Below are 18109 nucleotides of genomic sequence, written 5' to 3' on the forward strand. Positions count from 1 at the left end.
AGCCCTCCTTACTGTGTATACGGAATTACACAGTTCAGTGGGCCGTGCTGGGGTGGGTGGGGACTGGCCTGGGCTCGTGGAGAGGGTCCCGGGGTCCAGATTCTGAGGGGGAGATGCCCTTCGGCACCCCACAGCAGAGAGAGAGGGGACGAGGGAGTTGGCACCCCCCACCCCAGCCAGTGCCCCTTGATTAGCCCAAGGGCACACTCACAGCCCGGGACCCCACCTGGGGTCAGCCAGGCCCCGCTCCACCCCCTGGGCAGGAGGCCGCCGTGGTCCATCTGGGTGGGAGCAGCCCGAGGAGCCTCAAATCAGCTCCCAGACGGCCCTTGTGGCAGCAGCGATTACGCCAAGGAGACGCTAAATTCTAGAGGCTTGCACTGTCTCCAGGGAATACACTAGTTGGGAAATAACATCCATAAAAAATAATTCAATACTAGTATATAAAGCTGAAAACAATAGCCAAGTGTGACTGGCTGTCTGGAATTAAGCAAAGTAAGATGAAGTGTCTTTTGCCAGCAGACATTCCCGGCACAGGGGAGCAAGGACCTGGGTGAATTCTGCCATCTCCTCATCGTCCCACCATCCCACCTCCGAGGGGCAGGTGCCACCGCTGGCTGCAGGAACTGTCGTTCCTAGCAGCAGCTTTTAGCACCTTTTTCTGCATGTTTCTCTGGGCAGCAGCTGCTAGGAAAGAGGGTCACTTAAGTCTGTTTTTAGAGGCACAGCAAGGTTTTGCTGCGGAGCCTGCAGCCCTGTAGCCAGCGGTGTACCGGTAAATGCTTAACAACTGGCTCTCTGCAAGAAACAAGTTAAAAGTGTGTACATACACACACACACACACACACACACACAGAGTTATTATAAAGATACAGTGGATGAGTAATGCTTAGTTCACAAATAGTAATAGTGTATGCAGTACTCTTTTCTTTTTGCAACCCCATGACTACAGTCCACCAGGCTCCTCTGTCTTTGAAATTCTCCAGGCAAGAATACTGGAGTGGGTAGCCATTCCCTTCTCCAAGGGATCTTCCTGACCCAAGGATTGAACCGAGGTCTCCTGCATTGCAGGCAGATTCTTTGCCATCTGAGCTACTGGGAAATCAGTCACTGCTATCTAATTATAGAATATTTTTATCTCCCTTTGCAAGAAACCCCATCCCTTTTCCCGGCTTCTAGCCCCCGATAGCCAGTAATCTACTTTCCGTCTCTATGGATTTGCCTACTTGGAATAGAATATTTCATTTAACGGGACCATACAACGTGTGACCTTTAGTGTCTAGTTTCTTATACTTGGCATAATGTTTCTAGGTTTCATTCATGGTGCAGCGTCTGGCAGTTCCCCGTTCCTTTTGGTGGCTGAATAGTATTCCATTGTGTGGAAGAACCATGTTTTATTTATCCATTCACCAGCTGATGGGCACTGAGTTTTGTCCACTTTCCGGCCATTCTGAATTATGCTGCTCTAATAGTTTCCTTTGAATACCTATTTTCTATTCTCTTGGGTATATACTTGGGAATGAAATTTCCCGATCATATGGTAATTCTATATTTAACTTTCTGAGAAGCCACCAATTGGTTTTCTACAGTGTCTGCACCATTTTACATCCCCGCTCACAATGTATGAGGGTTCCAATTTCTCTCCATCCTCGCCGACACATATTTTTCTTTGCTTATTTGCTTGCTGCTTTTATTATGGTTGTCTTGGTAGATGTGAAGTGGTATCTCATTGTGGTTTTGATCAGCATTTCCTGAGTGACTAATGATGCCGAGCCTCTTTTATGCCCTTGTTGGGCATTCGCATAGCTCCTTTAGAGAAATGTTGATTCAAGTTATTTGTCCATTTTTGCATTGGATTGTTTGTCCTCTGTTGTTGCCTTGTAATATTCTGGATGTTAGACCCTTATGAAATATGTGATTTGCAAATATTTTCTCCCACTCTGTCGGTTCTTTTTACTCTCTTGATAGTATCCTTTGATGAACAAAAGTTTTAAATTTTAATGAGGTCCAAAAATCTCTTTTCTGTTTTGTTCCTTATGTTTTGGGTGTTGTCTCTCAAACTCACAGCAAGTCATATAGTTGTGTTCAGGGGTGAGGGGTTAATTCCCACCTAGACTGGGGACACTGAAATTTTGCATGGCAGCAGGCATGGATAAGGGTGTCGTGAAGAACTGGGGATATTGATCCAATTGCATTGTACTTAGATTGACTCCAGTTCATTCCCCCAAGGGCTTTGCCACCCAAACAGATTCACAGTTCTGTTAGTAGGGAAGGCAGAAGGATATGTCTGAGGCAAGCAAGTAACAGAGCTTATAACACAAGTCTGTGAGAGCATCTCACCTTTAGAAATCTAAAATCAAGGTTGACCAGAGCAGTGTGGGAGGCCTGAGGATGTGTTTGGTGGTTCTCCGAGGCGGTCAGGGAAGGAAACACCCAGGAAGGACAAGTCACTCCTCAGGATCCCCGGCGGGAAGCTGTGACTGTCCACAGCTCTGTTCTCTGCTCCCCCTGGATGCTTTGAGTTTTAACAGTAAACCGATCCCTAGCTTAGATGGGTGGAGGGATGTGTAGAGAAAGAAGGAAAAACATAGATCCAAACCTCTCTCGTGATGCTGGATCCGAGATCTCTTCATCCTGTGGATGCTGAGTGACCCCAGTAAGACGTGTATTATGCAGTTTCTTCCCAGCATTCAGTTCAAATGCGCATGTCCTTTTACTACTCAGCACTGGTCTGATACAACACGGACTGACTGCTCTCAATGCACAGATACTTGCCTCATTTTTTATCCACTTTTGCCTTCCAGAAGCCCAGCTATGACTTTATTTTTTAAATGAAATTTTGCAGGTCATTAGCCCATAATGATTGAATGATTCTGGTTGTTAGCATAAAACACAGCTTTAGTACATGCGAGGTAACCTTTCCTGCTTAAATATCATGCAGTGCCTTCACATAGCACAGGCAAAACTGTATTTTTTCAGACTCTTCAGCCATTATGGAAATGATTTATAATTTCATTCAGAAACATTACAAATGCAGTTCATCATTTCACTAGGGCACACTTGGCCTAGGACAGTTCCTACAAGGAATTCAGGTCAAGAACAGTGACATTTTTGCTATGGAAGAGGGCCCACAGCAGGCAGGGCTGAGAAAGGCTCATGCCATATGGTCAGTCGGGTTCTTAATAACCCCGGCTTGTGGTAGCAATGACCTGGATTCAGATCCCTCTGTCTGTGTATCATAGGCCCAGATGTCAATTTCCCCATCCAAAAAAAAAAAAAAAAATGTAAATAGCATCTACTTTTTAGAGTTATGAAGTTTCCTGGTGGCTCAGTCAGTCTGCTTGCAATGTGGGAGACCCAGGTTCACTCCGAGTCAGGAGTATCCCCTGGAGAAGGAAATGGCAACACACTCCAGGTATTCTTGCCTGAAGAATCCACGGACAGAGGAGCCTGGTGGACTACAGTCCATGGAGTCCCAAAGAATCAGACAGAACTGAGTGAGCAAACACTTGCACTTTCTTTTCCACCTCTCAAGGTTACTGGGAGACCTAGGGAAATGAGATCTTCGTGAGGTCAGCAGAGTGCCTGCCCCGTAGCGAGCCCTTGGTACCTTAAAGCTGCTGCTATCATTACCGCTGTCGTCACTGGTTAACACGCTCACTGTTTGTATTAACGCTAGTATCACGGCGACACTCTGGCCAGGGGGAATGCAGACCCCTGTCTTCAGGCAGCGAGCCCAGGCAGGACCTGCCTGTCGCAGAAGGTGCAGGATGAAGGCATCGGACTGTCTGTCACCTGTGGCTGCTGGAACCTGTCTGCCCTCGGCCGAGTCAGTGACAAAGACATGACCTTCCTTTTGTGCATTAACTGCACATCTCCACGGTTCATCGGTTCATCTCATCGTCATCACATAAGCATTTTGAGAAATCTGTAAATAATGGGAGTTGATGTCTTCAGGCTGATCTTCCAGATGGCTGTTTCGTCAGTGAACGCGTTTTATGTGTTGCTGGTTAAGGAGAACACTCTTTGGACAATGGTGCCGACGGTGGTGAGGGCAGCGGTGATGCTGCTGATGATGGTGAGAGGAGCCTGAATTTGCTGCGTGCTCGAAAGATGCCAGATAGCATGCTGAGTGCTTTCCAGCCAGCGTGTCATTCACAGTTCACAGATGGTCTCTTTCTACATACAAGGGCCCTGAAGCACAGCACTTTAGTTAACTTCCCCATGACCAAGTAGAGGGTCTTAAGTCCAGCAGTCTGGCCCTGAAAGCTGGCTCTGTACCCCTCTGTGGCAGAGTACAGGTGGGGAATGGAGGCTTTCAATTGCAAGCGCCACCCTTGGACTACAGCAGTTTTCTCCAAAATGCTCTTGATGGAGTGAGTACTTACAAGGTCTTGGACATCACACTTTGGATTTTAGGACACTTCTCAGTCTTCCTGAATCTAAAAAAGAATTTGAAGTACAATTTTCCTTGCAGATTTCTGGGAAAATACCATCTGAGAACACCAAGCTTCACTGCCAATGAACATTAATTTCCCGACATGATATTGAGTGGTCATTCTTTTATTCCATGAATACACAACCTGCGTTGCACTAGGCCCTGGGAATATAGTCTAGTGGGCAGGACCTTTATGTTCCTAAACCTCCATTTTCTTATTTGTAAAATAAGGACTATAATGTCATCTGCTTAATATATTTGAGGATAGAGTGAAGCATGGTGTGTGAAGTATCTAGTTGAATGGCTGGCGTACAGTAAGTGCCCCAATAAATGCTGGCTATTACTATCATTATCATCATCCTTGTAATTGTCAAATGAATGTGAAAACGTGAGGTTCAAGTAAGTGAGTAAAATGAAAAGACAGTTGATGAAAAAGAAAAGCAGGTGGTGTCGAAGCTAAGACAAGGAACCTGTTATGAATGTCTAAACCTTCAGGATCCAAGAGCCTCCAGGACAGTGCCTACTGACTGGTGCTTGCTCAAAGAGTAGATGGTGAATACTTGAGGTTGGCGATGGAATGGCTCTGAAGGTCTAGTGTTGCATGCATGCTCAGTCGTGTCCAACTCTCTGCGACCCCATGGACTGTAGCCTGCCAGGTTCCTCCGTCCATGGGATTTCCCAGAGAATACTGGAGTGGGTTGCCATTTCGTCCTGCAGGGGATCTTCCCGACCCAGGGCTGTCAGTTGAGAAACACTCCTTGCATCTTTTCTGGAACCTTCTTCTTTAATTGGGATTGGCTAACTGCTTCACCAAATAGTTCCCAGAACTGAAGTTGATTTCTTGTTCACACAGCAGTCAGTATAGACATGCAGCAGCTGGCGTCCCACACAGTGATTCAGGGACCCGGGCTTTGACATTTGAGCGTGGCCTGACCATAGAGCCTCCAAATTCTCTGCTAGATCCTCAAAATCCAGATTTTAGGAAAAGGAAGGTAAAGAACAAGGCTCCTAGGAGGTTTTTACAGGGCCAAGCCTAGAAGCAGTGAGATCACGTCTACCTTCTTTCCACTGGCCAGAACCCAGTCATGTGGTCACCAACTGCAAGGCAGGCTGGGAAATGTAGTCCAAGATGCCTTTGAGAGACAAGAGAAATGTTTTTGCAGACTGATTGCTGCCTCTGCCTGGCTCTCTGGTGTTGATTACTTACTATATTGCTTTTAAATTGCACAGCCTATATAAATGACACTTTTTTTTTTTTTTTTTTTTTGCATTTCAGTGTTTCAGAAAGAGCCCTGCCTGGGCTGGGGGCCAGAACTGAGCTTTCAGTTCCCTGCTCAGCCTTTCAGCCGTCCTTTGCTGGGTGAGCTTGGGTCACTCAGTATCTCTGTCTTGAATTTACTTATCAATAGGATTGGAGAAACTGTACCTGCCCATGGTTGGTGTTGGGTGAGGATGACTCGACATAATCCATGAAAGTCCCTTATAACCAGGAGTGCCGGCCAAGAGGAGGCCGTTGTCTCAGAACAGACCCTCCCCACCTGAACAGGAAGACAAAATTAGAAGAATGTGTTGTATAGCTACGCATTACTCAGTGTGCGTTTTTGTTCTTAACTGTCAGCGTGGCAAAGAAATAAAAATAAAAATCAGATATAAAGAGGTGGCCCTGACAGCCACAAGCTCATACTCATTTCCCCGCATCCCTGAAGTGGGTGCGTGGTGATGACCGCGTTGGTAGAGGTGTTTAGCCCAGTGAGAGCGCTAAGCGTGCCCTGCACCCGCTCACTCTTGATTCTGCTGCTCCATCCTAGGACCCCCTTAGTCAATATGCCTGAGCTCTGCTGGCTCATCTGAAAATTGGGAACATTTGTCCAACTTCATGAGACGGGGGTGAAGAGCAAATAGTGTCATAGAAAAGTCAGCAGCACCCCACCCCCCACCCCGCCCCCAAATCACTGACTTTTTGAGGGAACCTCGGTTATTTTTAAGTCCAGACTTCTCTCCTTTCTGAGGAGACTGAGGTCCAGAGAGATGGGTGACTTGCCCACACTCCATAAGGAAAGACAGATGGACGCCAACACGGTGACACCGAGACTGGCGCTCCTGTAACCCCGCGGCATTGTCTCCGTGATGTCGGCAAAACCACTTCGCGGACGTTGAGCCACCGAAGGCAGGGACGCCGTTGCCATTTTAAATCCAAACGGAGGTTCTGCCGTGTGCTTGTGGAGTCTGGGTCAGAAAGAGTGAGCGTCAGGTTCAGATTGACACAGCTTTTCAAAGCAGGGGAAAAAAAGATCTTGCCTTTCTCTGGCTAGAGGTCAAATGTCAAAAAAAGCTAATAACAGTAGGAGAGGGACCCAAGGATGTAATCGACAAATGAAAGGAAAACAAAAAACGAGAAATGAGGGAACAAAAGGTATATTATCATAACATGCCCCTTTCTGCTAGGTATTCATGCCCTGGAATTACTGTACTGCCTGTTCTTGCGTCCTTAGACAGAAAGCACCTTTATCATTCCCAAGCTTAGCCATATATTTTCCCCCACCAAGGGAGGTTTTTTCTTTCTTTTTTTTTTAGAGTGGGGGGGAGCAGTTTGTTTGTCACTTTGTTTCTTAAAGAGATTTACAGTGATTCTCTCTATAGGTTTTTCTCGATACATATATATTTTTAATTTCTCACCGTCTCAGGGGTAAATAAATATATTAAAATAAGCTATGGGATGTACAGCAGAGTATAACAATGATAAATGATGTTGTGTGTAATTTTTCTACTATTAACATAAAGTAATATAAACTGAAGGACACTAGTCTATTGAGAGGCTTGGAAGCTAATGTTCCATATCAGATGGGGCCAATGTCAGGACTGAATACAGATTAGGCAGTGTCCTTTTCTCCCCAGGGGAATTAAAGTTGGAGACACCACTCGCTGCCAGTGGTTTTACGGCATTTTGTTGGGGCCGGTGATGTCTTTCCTGGTCTATTAATTCAGGAGCCGTAAATGACAGTGTGAGCAAAATGCTTTTCCAGTGGGATGCATTTCATTTATGTGTGCTTGTATGGCCCCCACCTCGCCAATCCGTTTTGTCACAATAAGTGTTTTTAAATTGTCTAGATTACCTCCACTTCATCATGGCCCCCCACGTTGGTGTCTTCTTCAAGGCTATTAAAGTTAGAAAATACGGAAAAGTCTGTTTCTAAATAAAAAGGGAAGCAGTGCAGAAAAGTTCATCTGGAGTGAGTCTTCTCTCTGGCTTTTTTTTTTTCTTTTTTAGCGGAGAGTTCACGGCCAGGGTACCCTCTACCAGGAGGAATGAAAACCCCAGGGCGAACGCTTACAAAAACCTTTCTTTTTTGTATTTCCTGGTGTCCATCTGGGTTTGCAAACACACATTACCACACATGTGACTGCTGAATTTGTTGGAACTCTTCAGCGTGGCAGATTTTCTTTAAAACGTGATTTTCTCACCAGTGATCCGGTCTTGAAAGCTGGAAGTGTTTTGTATTATTTTAGATAATCTCTTTGTGACATCTCACTGTAGAGCTCATAAATCCACTCCAAATCCTTCTTTATGTAGGTGAGCGGAGCAAAAGCCCAGAGAGATGAAGGAAACGGTTCAAGGTCACCCAGCGCCAGGTTGGCCCAGCGGAACCCTGAACCCCAAGTTCTCTAGTTCGTTCTCGCTGGTCTTTCTGCTCCATCTCTTTACATTCTCTGGACACGCACGTTAAAGGAAATGTGAAGAAGAGAATGGGAGAAGTGGATGAGTCATTGAGAGAACAAATCTAGTGAGATACCTTTGGTTGTGTCAACAGAATTACACCCGACAGAAGAATTGAAAATACATGTCAATCACAGTTCCAGCTCCAAGCGTAGCTAAAGAAGAATTTTTGTGTGAATGAATGCATTTCCTTGAAGTGCATCCCAGCTTTGGAGCAGGAGTTGGGAACCTCCCCCACGTCTGGATTTCAGGCACTGGAGTTCGGATTAATTCTTTTCCTCTCCTCCCCATTAAAGTGGCAGAAGGGAACTAACACTTGGGTTTCGCCATGCACATTGTTCTCCTTCGTTTTGGCTCTGACATGATACGTTTGCCACGGTTCATAAATTTTATCTTTGCACTAAAAACAGGGTTAGAATATCTTCAATGCAATTATAAAAATGTATTAAAACTGAGAAGGAGAAAAAATATGGCAGTAGATGCGATTTTAATGATTGTATAAATGTTCACTGTTCCGTGGCAAAGAAGGAAGTCCGGCTTTTCAGCCAGGGTATTTCTGAGGAATTGCAGGGAAAGGCCAGGCTTTCCATTCAATGCAGGCCATGCGCTTTGAGCAGAAAGACAGATGCCTTGCTCTGAGATGTTACTTGGAAAGCGGTGACCAGATGGAGTGATGTGAGCGGATTCTGATTCCGTAGTAACCTCTAGACACTGAGTGTGAAAACCACCCGTGGAAGAGTCTGTCACTCTCGGCTTCTTCCTTCTCCTGAGAAACTGGAGGCATGCAGACCAGTTAGGCACGTGTAGTCAGAACTAACCTGTGACACACGCCACAGTTCGGAGACTGTCATAGGATCTGTCCTTTGCTCCCTGTGGTAGATGTTTTGCAGCATAAGCTGGTAATCAGAGGACAAGTCAGAGACAGCCAAGATTGCACTGCAGACATTTGGGGTGGGGTTCACGTGGAAATTCTCCTGATTTCAGATCACTTTTGAGAAGGAGAGAATTGTTCAGAAACGCAAAGGCTTAGTTGGCCCAGGTCTATGTGTCAAGTCTAGGTCAGATTTGTTACAATCATAGCAAAGTTCTCCAAACATGACATTATTTTTTTTTCCCTTCCCTGCCCTCACTTGACTTTTTTTTCCTTCTTGAACAAACAGTCGGATCATTTAGGACATTATAGCGAGATGTTCCCTAATGTAAACCTGAAGGCAACAAGTTCTCTAAAGGCAGTTTTGTAAAATACAAAAATCGTCAGGGGAAATTTTGCCCCAGGTGACAGTTGATTTCTCCCATGCTACCATTTTCTGGGCAGTTGTATATGCTTTTCTCTTTCTTTCTCATTTTTAAAAAACACTTCTTGTGAGGGGATTTACCAGCATTTGAATGCAGGTGAAGTTGGCAAGGAACCTGGGTTTTAACTGGGGGAGGGGGAGTTCTTGAACTCTCCCTTCGCAGATGCTGCTTCTGCCCTCTCCCTCTGTTTCTGAACACAGTTCCCTGCAGTTTTAAAGTGGGTGGTGAGTTTAGGGTGCAGACCTCTTATGAACACATGCACAAGCCCTCAGCCCCTTCCCCCCACCGCCTTAGTGTGTCTGGATCAATCTCATCTCACTTTCAGACAGAGGGACATTTCAGTTTTCACTGAAAAGATTAAAGCTGCCTGGGATTTACGGTCTAAACAGGGTTTGCGATCTTGTATGTTTTTGAAGTCAGATTCCCCTGATCTGAAAAGCACTGGTTTTGTGATTTGGGGTAAAAAAAAATCACTTAACCTCTGTCAACCTTTTATCAGCAAAACGGGAGGAAAATAGTGCCTGACTGGTAGGTTCAATGAGAATTTAATGAGATAGTGTGAGTTCAGGGCCTGTCACAGAGTCTGGCTCACAGAATGCTTCTGCAGCTACTTGCTCCTCACTGTCCTTGTTATTAACATCATCGTCGTGGTGAAAATGACTGAGGGTGTGCCGATGAGCAGTTCTCATTGTCAGACCAGACACACTTTTTCAATAAACAAGTATGTTATGGCTCAGACGGTAAAGAATCCGCCTGCAATGCCAGAGACCCGGGTTCGATCCCGGGGTCGGGAGGATCCCCTGGAGGAGGGAATGGCAACCCACTCCAGTACTCTTGCCTGGGAAATCCCATGGACAGAGGAGCCTGGCAGGCTACAGTCCACGGGTCCCAAAGAGTCGGGCACGCCTGAGCGACTGACGCTTTCACTTTGGCGGGTTTGACAGGGGTGGGGGTCAGGGTTTAGAGGGGCTGGTGTTTGTTGGCTGCATGCAACACGCTGCCACGCAGGCCCTGTGTGAGTCCTTCCGTGTGTGTGAACATTGCCAGTGATGCTGTGGGATGTGGCATGCCATGGCACAGAGACGGAGGATGGTTCTGTGAATGGAGGGGAACCAGGTGAATGCTGGGAAAACACGGTTGTTTAAATGAACAGCAAATTAGTGATTTGTGGAAGGCTTTGGAAACCCACTATATTAATCCGGATTTTTCTGTGCTGCTAGAGTGTAATTTAGCTTGAGAATGGAGACCATACAGCTCCTCTCCCAGCCCCCACCCCCAACCTACCCCCAACCTAGTCCACAACTTTGTTCTTAGCACCTACCTATTTAAATCTTTGGGAGGAGAGTGATGGACAGAATCAATAAATAAACGGATGAAGCAATGAATGAGTGGGGAAGGAGATGAGTTGACTTTTATCACCAGGCCTGCCATAGAATCCTGGTGCCTCTCGCGGTGGCATTTAGTAGGTGCTCTGTAAAAAAAAAATAAAAAATCGTAATTTAATATTAAACACTGGAACAAATTTTCTTGGAGGATCCAACAGTCCTAATTTATTCCTTTCACAGGGCGTGTCAGCCCTTTTACACAAACCCCCTGGATTCCTCCTTCCTCCTTAAATAAAAATGTGTACCATGCAGAACTAAGGTGCCACCCCCTTCAAGCCACCACCTTGCTCTAGCATGTTAAGTTTAGTGGCTTTGCAGTGCCTTTCTCTTGGCCAAAGAAGCTGTTGTCAAAATTGATCTCCACTCTCAAAAGCAGAGAATTTATTTGTCAGGCTCATGCAGAATTCTGTTTTATATGGAGATTTTGCGTTCGTGCAGAAAAGCATTACGGGATTCTAAAGGGTGTTCCTGGAAGTAAAATCAGAAGGGATCTATTGGAGATGGGGGCGACAGGGAAACGTAAACAGAATTGAATACATAAGAGAACTCAAAATTGAATGCTGCCTCCTTTTGCCTAAATTACCATCAGCAGATTGAGACACGTGTGTGTGTGTGTGTGTGTGTGTGTGTGTGTGTCTGTCTGCCTGCCTGCCTGCCTGTCTTTGTGTATGTGTTTCTTGAGCAACAAGAGAGCATCTCCTTCTTTGTGGACCAGACGCAGGGGACAGAGAGGAGTAACCACATCACCACTAGATGGAAACTGTCTTCTCGCGAGACACCTCTCTCTCCTTCATCTCCCAAGCAGGCGTGACCCTGCAGCAGGGGCGGCTGGTGGCCGACAGGTCTGCGGTCGCCACTTTTTAATCAGAGCCAGGGACCTCTTAGAGAGCCTAGGAGCTTAAGTCCCTCCTCTGCACGCCTTCCCCGAACACAGCTCACCCTCGCTAATAAATTCCGAGGGCTGACATTGCCTGAGCCGGCTGGTCTTTGCCCTCAATTTCATTGAGATGGGCCATTGAAAACTCATTACAAGCTGTTTAGACTCTGACTTTGACTTTTGCTCGGCAGCGAGCAAAATTAACAGCTCTTGGAGGTAGCAAAAAAAAAAAAAGGCACTCAGCCAAATAGAAAAAAAATAAAAAATGAAAGAATCGAAATGATGAGAAAAGACTTTTAATATTATCTCCATTAGTCATGCAAACAAGTGCACACGCGAGGCGCGTGTATGCCGTGCGTGGCTCTCGTTTGCAGCCTGCTGTGGATTGGGGTTCTCCCACTGGAGACAAACTCATACCCAGGCCTTCCCCCACAGCTCGATTTTTTTTTTTTAACACATCAAGCAATGAGCCTTTGAGTGTAGCAGAATTGCTTCATAAATTTAACTATCACTTTCAAATTTCTGTTTTTTTCTAATTTAGTGCTTGATAGTTTTTTATGTGATAATTTTAAAATGCTGTTTATAGCAAAAGTTACCTTGATGGTACAGGTGTGCATAGAAAATTCACAACCATCAATAAAAAAGGGAGAAAAAAAAATAACAAAACACCCTGTTTATACCTCAGGCGTTTTGTGATTCTAAGGATGTTACCGCGGCGGTACTACAGGTTTTAAAAGCAACCCAATTAATCTAAATTTCTTCAAAAGTCACAGCTCCTAAAAGATTTAAATATTATTGCTCCCTATATGTAGGGATGGTTTCCATCTGCGTTTGGGAAGCTTGTGAAGAATGTCTCTTTCTTTTGATACTGGCAACACATTTTGAAACTAAAAAGGTATGTGTGTATATGGTCATATAAATGAAGTTAAGAGGATTGCTGTCAGAATATCAAAATGTAAGACATTTACTGCAAAATGTTTGAGATAGACAAAGGAGTCTTCATCCAGAAAGGAAAAATGTATCGGAGCGGTAATACGTAACGCTGAGTGCTGCTTAGTTCACCAGCATTTCTGGCTGGTGGACTGCAAGATGACGCAGACAGGGGCCACATCAAAGGTGTGCAGAGGGTGGTAAGGTCCGCGTTGGGGTCCAGGTTATTCACTGCAAGGACACAAACAGCCTCTCATTTTGGTGAAATGTGTGTGTCCGGTCAGAGTCACCATCACGATTTGCCAAGCCCCTTTCACTGTGGATTCCCAGTTTTCTTTCAGCCCCTCCCAAGACTGTCAGGGGCTATTTCAGAATCTGTGAGTACAGAAGTAAATAGGATGTTCTCCTGCCTCATTGGATCCTTCTTCTGGTGTTCCAGCGACGTGCGTCTCATCTTTCACACGTTGTGCTATCTTGAAGCCCCCAAGAGATAGAAGTGGAAGATTCACTGAAACCAAGAAGTTTTTCAGAGCCCAAGTGGTAAATTAGTCCAAAGCCATTTGAGACTGTGGATAGATCTTTGCAGTCATAGCAATAAACTTACAATCTCATAAATCTAAGCTTTGCAATGTGTTCATTAGGCATCCTGTCTTTTCTTTTTTCAAATGTTCCATTTAATTCCCGGGTATATAATAAGACTTCCAGATCTTTATCCTTTTCCTCCCAGACTTTCTTTCATGGGAACTCATCATCTCACCATCTGATGTCTTTGCTGAGGGAATTCATCCATTTGCCTATCTATAGAGTTTCATTAAAGTTTGACCATGTTCCAGTAATTATTATATAACAAGCCACACCAAAATGCCTCAGTTTAAAATGACAGCATTTATGTTGTTCGGGAGTCTGTGGTTTCGGCAGGTTTGGGGTCGCAAAGAGTTGGACACCACTGAAGCGACTTAGCATGGGAGGACCAGCTTGCTCCAGTTGGCATCAACTGGGCACCTTGAAAGCTGGGGGCTGAGACCCTCTGATTCCCCTATGAATCCCGGGGCAGGGGGATGTTCGTGACTGTTGGCCGGAACACCCACACACGGTTCTGTGTAGCCTGTGCTTCCTCACAGTATGGCGTCAGGGTTCCGCGAGCCAGGATCCCGAGAAGGAGCCATGCTGACTGTGTGTGGCCTTTTATGCCCTAGCCATGGAAGTCACATAGGTTGGTTTTTCTGCATTTCTGTTTGTCCAGGAAGCCCCCCAACCCTTGCTAGTTTTATAGGAAGAGGAAATAGGTTGCCCCTCTTGCTGGGGCAGTTGGGGCAGGGATCTTGGAAGACAGGGTGGAAATAATGCTGTGGCCACTGCGGCAGATCATAGGCAGAAGGTTGATATCCTGAAGCAGTACACTGGCCAGAGTGCTATTTGGGAGTCAGAAAGCTTGGTTTCGAATCCCACTCCTGCCCGTGTGCTGCTCACTGGATGAATGGGCCTCAGTGTGCCCATCTGTGAAGTGGGAGACAGCAGTGCTGACCCCATGCCCTCGTGCTGAGGATTGTGTGGATGAAATATACGCACAAGTGTCCACCGAGTGCTTGGTGTAAACTGGACGCTCAGTAAATCTTGGGTGAGTTAGTTTATTGAATCGGAATCTGCGTGTTATAGCTATTATTTAGGTTTATTGTGTCCTCATCGGTGTCACCGAGTACATCCTCGCTGTTTTCATGAATTTTCCACCGAGTCGCAACCTGCCGCTGGCTGGCGAAGGTCAGGGAGGAAACAGATTAACAGCATCTCATACGACAATGTCAAGATAGTTAAAAGTGTTTACAAAGCTCGATGACACCCCATGAATTTAAAGCAAGAAGACTGGAACAGAAGTAAAACTATTCCCGTTCTTCTAAGCTTGAGCAGGGACCTTGATGCTTTATGATTGTTTTAAGGTCCATTAATCGTTGAATCATGAGGCCATGTGAACGAAATGACAGCTTCAACATTCAGGGCTCAGGTTTATTTTACATGTTTCTGTTTCCACACTGTTTCTAATTAGTATTGGGGCAAAAACCCGATTCCAGTGTGACCAAAGCAGAGTGCCACGGGGTAGGGCAACTCAATTTTACCTCGAAGCATTTTGTGATTCCTGGTAAGACATATTTCCGTAGGTTGCAGAATGCCAGCTTTTAACGTAACAGCTTTTAGCCGATTTTTCTGAAAGAAGAGCTTCCTCTCATACAATCAGGATCTCTTCAAACAGGTCCAAACAAACTTTATAACTGCAGTAGCCACAAGCCACCTGTAGTTATTTAAATGAATTAAATTATATAAAGAATTTAAAAGTCACTCCGTCAGTTGCACTGGCCACGTTTCAAGTGCTCAGTGTGGTGACCATATTGGGCAGTACAGACGTAAGATAGAACATTTTCACCTGGGGCTTCCCTAGTGACTCAGATGGTAAAGAACCCGCCTGCAATGCAGGAGAGCTGGGTTCAGTCCCTGGGTCGGAAAGATTCCCCCAGAGAAGGGAATGGCTACCCCACTGCAGTATTCTTGCCTGCAGAATCCCACAGACAGAGGAAACTGGCAGACTACAGTCCATGGGGTCGCAGAGAGTCAGACCGCTGAGCGGCTAAGCGCACAAACACACTCACACACACATGTATCTTTGCAGAAAAGTCCAGTGGACAGCACTGCTCTGGAAGTCCTTTCTGCATTGTTTTTCTTCCTGTATTCATTCCAGAATTAAAATCAGTCAACTCAAATGCTCCATCTTCTCCCAGAGTCCTACACGTCATCAAAAGGTACCGCCTTCTCCCATTTGGAGAACTTTCTAGAGCCTAGGCCCATCCAGCTTGAACTCCCTACAGCAATTCCCCCAGGTTTTTTTTTTTTTTTTTTTTTTTAGCACCCGTGGAATTCAGCCTCGGGATCATCCCCTCTGCTTGCCTCTCTAAATCTCTTTCTTCTCAGACACTCGTGAAGACCCCAAACCTGTGGTCCTCCTTGAGAGCAGTGGTTCATCCCCCTGGACTGTGGATGCCCATGGCACCCAGGGATTACTTTAAGGCTACTTCAAATCCATAGATGTCACCAGTGTTGTGTTCTATGGGGAGTCAGATCTTGCGTGTAGGTACAAATAGCTTTCAGATATTGTGATGTGGAAAGTGGAAACCTGTTTTCAAGCATTATTGAGTTGATAAGCAGCATTTGATCATTACATACTTATTCAGTGGTTACTAAAGGCATAGCTGTCTGGGAATGCTTGATGTCCTGAAAGGTGTTCTCCTGCTGGAAGAGTCAGCATCCAGCAGGGGAAGGAGGCTGAAGTCGATCTGTGGATGTGGGAAGCAGATATCCTCACCTGTGCATCTTTGATTTAAACGTGAGCTTCCCACAGGCTAACAGGCCACCACCTCTCATTTCTGGCCTGGAGCTGTGTATCCCGCGTAATCCTCCCAGCAGACCTAAGTAAAGTGAAAGTGAAGTCGCTCAGTTGTGTCTGACTCTTTCTGACCCCATGGACTGTAGCCTACCAGGCTCCTCCGTCCATGGGGTTTTCTAGGCAAGAGTACTGGAGTGGGTTGCCGTTTCCTTCTCCAGGGGATCTTCCTGATCCAGGGAAGATCTCAGTGGTCACTAATAATTTCTGTTGGAGAAGGAAATGGCAACCCACTCCAGTATTCTTGCCTGGAGAATTCTATGGACAGAGGAGCCTGGTGGGCAACAGTCCATGGGGTCACAGAGAGTTGGACACGACTGAGTGACTAACACAGTGATTTCTCTACTTAAAAGATGAACCCACTTTGGCTCAGAGGGGCTCGTTTTCCCGGCGCCCCTGTGTGTGGTCCTGACCACCTGCCTCAACTTCTCTTCCGAGTCCACCCATCAGCCTCCCCCACAGGCCACTCAGCTGGAGCACCCTGTATGGTTGTGTGGCGTGGTGGAGCCGTCTCAATTCCGCCTGGCTATTAGCCAGTGCCACTGTTAGGGGGAAATGTCACGCATCTGATCTAAATGTACTTAGGAGAACTCTCAGGACCCGATGAATTATTATGGGGAGTTTTATGGCCCCACGGGTCACAGGCTTCGTACTAACTATAGCTAATGAGCTCCGGACACCATAGAGCACTTAGGATACGTGATGTTCCTTACACAGAAGGAACCTTTCCCCCATTCCTGTCTCAGAGGCTGTCTCAAGACAGGGAAGAAAATGCATACATGCTTCTCCTGGTGTGCTTTAGACCATGCATCCTTTACCTGAAATGGAAATCTCAGTAGAATGTTTTTACAAATCGATGTTGGTGTGGCCGGGCAGGGGCGGGGGGGATAGAAACCAAAGCAAAGCCAACAAGGATCTAAACAAATCCACACGATGTTCTAGGAAGGGGAAAAAAAATCATCTTTTGAATGAAAATGTTTTTATTGTAGTTGATACGATTGGTTTCCCTGGCAGGTTCAAAGGAGGTGAAGTTCATTCTTGATTTTGAGATTGGTAGCTAAAGCCCACCCCCCGTCCTGACTTCGCTGGTGCCCTGCCCGCTGCTCCTCCCTTCCTTCCATTTGCATGTGGGCCCTTGTTTTCTTTGCATCCTCCCTTCAGTGTTGCAGGATCCGCAGGGATTTAATCCAGTACAGAAGGGCTCTCTCACGCTGCGTCCAGGTACCTTCAAAGAGAACCCGTGGGTCAGCTAACAGGCTGCCTCCGATTCCTCTGCCCCACAGCTGTGATGCCACATCCTTGGAGTTCTGGGAAGGGAGACAGGAAGGCGTGATGGAGGCTGTGCATCCAGTGCCCCACAGGGAGTCCCCGTGAACTCCCGGGCCGTTGTCCCTAGGCATGTCCGCCACGTGAGTAGCTCCGTCACACGTGGATGTCAGCTTGCCCGCTTCTCCAGGTCAGCAGCCCACACTCTGCCCCGTCAAGGCATGTCCCCGCTCCGGGTCCCGTCGTATCCTGTTCATCCAGTGAACGTCGAAGCACCAGAGGAGCATTAAAACGGGCCTTCCAGAGCAGCAGTCCCCGACCTCACTGACAGCAGGCACCGGTTCCACGGAAGAGTTCTCCGTGGACCGGGGATGGGGGGTGATCTGGGGATGGTTCAAGTGCATTGCACTTAGTGTGCAGTTATTTCTATTATTATTATATCAGCTCTACCTCGGGGCATCAAGCATTAGATCCTGGAGGCTGGGGACCACTGTTCTAGAGGCAAAGAGTTTCCTTTGCTGCCAGGTAATCTGTCTGCCCTCATGCACATTTCCAGAACCTTTAAGCGATGAGTTGGATGTTAGGAAGGCGGGCTCTCACACAGCTTTATTAGGCAGTTGTCTGATACTTCCATTCAGAGCTTGGGTTTCCACCACCTCGAGTTTTCAAAACCATGCTGAAAGGCAAGAAGCACCTATCAGAAAGCACCTTTACCCCCTTCCAGTTTGCAGTGTCCACCTAGAGCTGTTCTGGCAGCCCACCTCACACACAGAGG

The 18109-nt window shown here is 46.4% G+C and overlaps 1 protein-coding gene across 2 annotated transcripts in view; it reads left to right on the top strand.

Moving 5' to 3' along the window:
* Positions 1–18109, top strand: part of WWOX (WW domain containing oxidoreductase) — an 886744-nt gene that overhangs the window by 532667 nt on the left and 335968 nt on the right. The window lies entirely within an intron of this gene.

The sequence above is a fragment of the Dama dama genome, chromosome 4 (genome assembly GCF_033118175.1).
Source record: "Dama dama isolate Ldn47 chromosome 4, ASM3311817v1, whole genome shotgun sequence".
Classification (NCBI taxonomy): Eukaryota; Metazoa; Chordata; class Mammalia; order Artiodactyla; family Cervidae; genus Dama; species Dama dama.